At 41.9% G+C, this 5,066-nt stretch overlaps 1 pseudogene; it reads right to left on the reverse strand.

The window, feature by feature from the left end:
• Window positions 1-798, reverse strand: part of LOC116687045 (extracellular calcium-sensing receptor-like) — a 17,264-nt pseudogene extending 16,466 nt beyond the window's left edge.
• Window positions 799-5,066: the final 4,268 nt, after the last annotated feature.

A 5,066-nucleotide genomic window follows, 5' to 3' on the forward strand; every position in this document is an offset into this window, starting at 1 on the left:
AGCTCCGTGCTGTTGTTTATCTCCTCGATGGCAAAGATCATTGCACGTGAGAAGCGCAGTTCACGGGAGTCAATGCTGCACACAGACACTCATGTCACTGTTTGAAGTCAGACAAGGACAATTCACACTTTTAATGGAAATATATAATAAATGGGAACTGAAAGTCAAAGTTATTGTCAATAACGTATATAGTTTACTCAACAGTATGCAATCAAAGAGTTGGAACACCAAAAACACAGGATTACATACAGTATCTGTCAATAATTCATAAATGTCTCAAAGCACAGATTTGTCAACGAAAATTTTAATTTGTTTTTAGGTCTTTTAAATATGTTGGCTATTAATCAATTGTTAAAACATTTTTCAGTTAATAAACATAATGCTTGATACAGTCAAACTAATATTTTTGTGTATAAATTTGGCTAAATTCTGAATTGGCATTCTGTGTGAAATGATATAAATTTTTTACGTTTTCAGTACAACACAATTGTAAGCACATCATACACATCCAGACATTTCTATCCCCACACAGTCTAACAGCCTCTCATCCCCCACTTCTCCCTCTTACTAACCTTCCTGTGCATCTTAGTGGCTCAGGCCGAGAGCTCTACAGATGAATGTGCTTCTCAACTGAAGGGGACAGCCCAGTAACCATATTGAGGAAACAACATTTTGGCGATTGTACCCTCTCGTTCTTCGGTCTGACCCAGCATCATGAGGTGAGGGTAGGAACGGTGCGATAAATTGCATGTAATACCACACCCTCTGCGCTGATCTACGACCAATCTCCTGCTCCATTGTCCCATCAATCACGAACGACACCAAGGTATTTAAACTCAATTCACTTGTGGTAGGACTCATTCCCTACCTGAAGAACGGCATCCATGGTTTCATGATGAGACACCAGTGATCAGATTGAGGAGGTGCTGATCCTCTACCAGCCGCTCCAACTTGGCAGCAAAGGATCCAGTGGAGTGTGCTGAAAGGTCACAGGCCGACGACGCCCGTCAGACCACATCATCTGCAAAAGCAATGATGAGGATCCCGAGCACACCAATTGCAACCACTCCCACCCCGAATACGTCTCGCATGTACTGTCAGACAAATACTACAAACAGGATTGATGACAAAAGCCCAGCCATGGTGGAGTTCAACCCTCACCTGGAACGCAGTCGACTTACTGCGAAAACCCGGGACCAAGCCTGCGTTGGTCACGTACAGAGATCGGAGGCCCTGCAGAAGGACCCCCTCACCCAATACTCCCCCAGCACCTCCCACCAGTATCTCATGGGGACCCGGTCATAAGCCTTCGCCAGATCCAAAAACACATGTAGACTGGTTGGGAATGCGTCCAAAGATCCCTCAAGGATCCTGCAAGAGTGCAGATCTGTGTCCGGTGTGCAACGACCAGGACGGAATCCGCATTGTTACCTTTCAATCGAGTTTGACTGTCGGCCAGGACCCTACATTCCAGCACTTGGAGGTAGACTTGACCAGGGAGGCTGAGAAAGTGATACCCCGTAATTGGGCCACACCCTTCTGGTCTCCCTGTTGAAAAGGAGGAACCACCACCCCTGCAATAAACATGTTGTTTGTAAATCTTTACAATATTTCCTAGAGCCAAGAGCCTGCCTGTTGCAGATTCCCCGTTTTTCTAAAACTTGCCATTGTTAGATGTTCAGATTGCTAGTTGGAGGTGTGTTCTGTTATCTGAGGGAACATACTTTGAGAACAGCAAGACAGAGCAGAGAAAGTGTGCGTTATCTTGAAAATGTTACTTCCGCAAATCCACTCTTCTATGTTGGAAGCCATGTCGGCCTTGTAAACACGGCCCTCTGCCACCATACTTTGCAAAGTTTTTTACCCCATCCAAGTGGATTGTAGAGTTTCGACCCTGGAATCTCTGCCAACCATCCATTTTTTCGTGAATGCAAGTCATAATTAGTATAGGCGAGCAGATGAGCAACATGATCACAAAGAAAGGGAAAGAAAGCTTAATGCTGACCTGTGAATTCATCTATTCTGACAAGTTCATGCTGTGAATCTGTGTTTATACCATCCGGAACACAACCAACCTCTCCATGACGAACAAACTGTAAAACTGAACTCACCCACATGACAGCCATCTGCACACAAATGCAGCAAATGCGCTCCTTCTGCCAGTTTGGGATTGTTTTACAATTTGGAAGAGGGTTCCAGAAAAATGAACCACCGAGCTGGCAAGTTCAGAGTCTTGTCCCTTTTGAAGACACTCAGAAAAAACCAGTTCTCCATTTTTGACACTGACTTTCAACTTTGAAAATTTGCCCATTGTGCCTGATCTTTGGACTCCCCAGAATAACTTCACTATAGCCTAACACCCTGAACCTGTTGTCTCATTGAAAATAGCTGACTAGGGCATTTGCTACTTAACAACAAGTACAATTTAACATTTTGTTATTATGATCTGTCACATTATCTGTTTCACGCCTATTCCGTGACATCCCAAAACCATACCAGTTACCATTGAAAGCCTAAAGGATAACTTAAAAGCAAACAAAGCCAATCAGAGTGTTGGCCATGGAAATCGGGGATGTACTGTGCGATAGAATTATATTTGCTATGAAAGTACTGATATTGTCCATACTGCTGTGACCACAGAGCTAACTCCTTTTGACAATTTCAAGTCAGAAATGATGTAGGGGATTGTTAGGACAGTGTACTATGACATTCCCCCCTTTGAGGAACGAGTCTCCCTTGCGAACTGAAAACAGAGGATATTGACACAAAAAAGTAAATTTGTACCTAAAAGAGTAATGGATTAGACCTGGATGTTTAAAACATAAGACTGGATAATTTGTCCCACAGAAATTAACAATGCGTGGCTTTAAGAGGGGCAGTGACATGTAACCATTTTTATTAAATATGCTGAAATATGAGTATATTTCAAACAGACTTGAAAAAAAACTGCAAACTATGAATTAGCTGAGGTGTTGTCTCTATGTGTCGGTTCGTGTCAGTGTGCTCTAACAGGTCCTCCAGGACCCTCGTTACATGTGGTTCAGAAAGGAAAACCCCTCTGTGTTATGACTCGTATACCGTGTCCTGACGGAGCGATAATAATGCTGCGGTATTGATTTTCTCCAAACAAAAGGCAATGTGCGTACAAACATTAACTATCCATTATGATTGCTAACATCCATTTTGTTGAATTATTTAAGATTCCCCTGATTGTTTCCCTTGCCCCAAGGAGTTCTGGCCTAATGCAGAGGAGAGAGACACTTGTCTCACCAAGCCTGTAGAGTTTATTTCCTACTACGACCGGTCCTAGAATCAATCCTGGCTACATCTCAGTGTGGTGGCGACTGTCTGGCCATATAACATCGGCTGTGTTCTATCGTCACAGGACATACCCGATTGTCAGGGCCACACAACTCTTGAGTGAGATTCTGCTGCTTTCTCCCGACTCTAGTTTATGTTCATTAACTGTCATCGGAGACCCTCGAGGGTCATGCATGATGCGCCACACAGCGTTTTTGGGATACCTTTGTTCATCTGTATGTCTTGTGTTCTTGTAAAAACAAAGTGTGTTAATGGGCCTTTAGAGCTTCATTGCCAGGTAGAATGTCAGGAATGGTTTGGTCCTCCACAGCCAAGAATGACTGTGTGTCTTCCCGTTTATCAAGTTTTAATATGTACTTATTTGAGTTGGGTCTTAGTCCTCATTTCCAATGAAAACTACCTATATACAACAGAGATAATCATCCTGGAGTGTGCATTGGATCAGCTGTTGGGTTTGGGCTGGCCTCGGGTACCTAGGCTACTGGCTTTCTTTTGCTGTGGTTAGAGTACTAGTCGGAAGTACCTGATAATTTTAATGAAGCCAAAGCATCACCTTCAGCATGCTGATATTCTGTGCTGTCGGATCACCTTATCCCGGGCAGGATCTCAACTCATCCTTGTTAAAATTTACTGTGGCATGTGGAGATATTTGCCATTCTGGCCTCCAGTGTTGGACTTGATACTGTGTAATCTTGCCACCAAAGTGTTTTATCTATGGGTTAAGCCAGAGAAAAAACACCAAGAAACATTGAGAGGAACAAAAAATCCATCATAAAACTTCTTCAGGCTGGAACTAGGTGAGATGGCAATATACAGATGTAGGCTGTGCACATCACAAAGTCTCACCTCATTCAATTATTTTTCTTGTAATTGTTAATTTTATGAAATGCTTTTGAAATATATGTCTTAAATGTTAATGTCTCTAGAGATACATGTAAAAATTAGTGATAAAGAAGTACCAAAAATCCATAACATAATTTTTTGGTTCTTATCTTTTGTTAAATAAAGTAATTTTAATAATATTCCACATCGACCGTAATTAATATTGAATTAAAGGCTACACACTTGTCATATGGAAGATCAGATTAAAACAAAGGAAACACAAATTAGTAAGACACAAATTCATGGGTAATAGGGTTGAATTGATAAATTAAAAAAAAATGTATTATGAGCTAAAACAAAGGCAGGAAACGTGTAAGGGTTGAACAGAATTAGGAAGAGATATGTGTGGAAGCTCTGTGTTTTACTATGTTAACTGTAACACATTGTAGGAAAGGACATAGACACTAAATGGCATTATATTGTACATGTAGCGCACCAAAAACAGATTAGACGAGAGTAATCAAAGCAGGGATAAGGCATCCTCTTTCTGATGAACTATAAACTACCATACAATAGAAGAGGGGGAGCTTTGGCTGAACAATCTATTAACAAGCAAACATAAGGATCCCACGGCTCACAGTTGAGGGATGGAGACTCTCTACTCTCTGTATGGTCTGATCTGTTGCTGGGTTTGTGTGAGCCTGAAATCGTTATTGCCATAATGGTTCTCGTGGATGATGTTAACAAAGGTGGGATTAGGCGGAAGGACTGGTGATGGGGTCAGCACTCAGATCCAATACTGTGAAAATGTAAGATCAGGGGTACCAACTCGTATACCGGCATTTGAATGGCTGGTGATTTCATTATAGGTGGTGGTTTTGTCCATCACTCTACATGCACAAGTGAAGATACTACACCACATG

Source organism: Etheostoma spectabile, chromosome 3, assembly GCF_008692095.1.
Source record: "Etheostoma spectabile isolate EspeVRDwgs_2016 chromosome 3, UIUC_Espe_1.0, whole genome shotgun sequence".
NCBI lineage: Eukaryota > Metazoa > Chordata > Actinopteri > Perciformes > Percidae > Etheostoma > Etheostoma spectabile.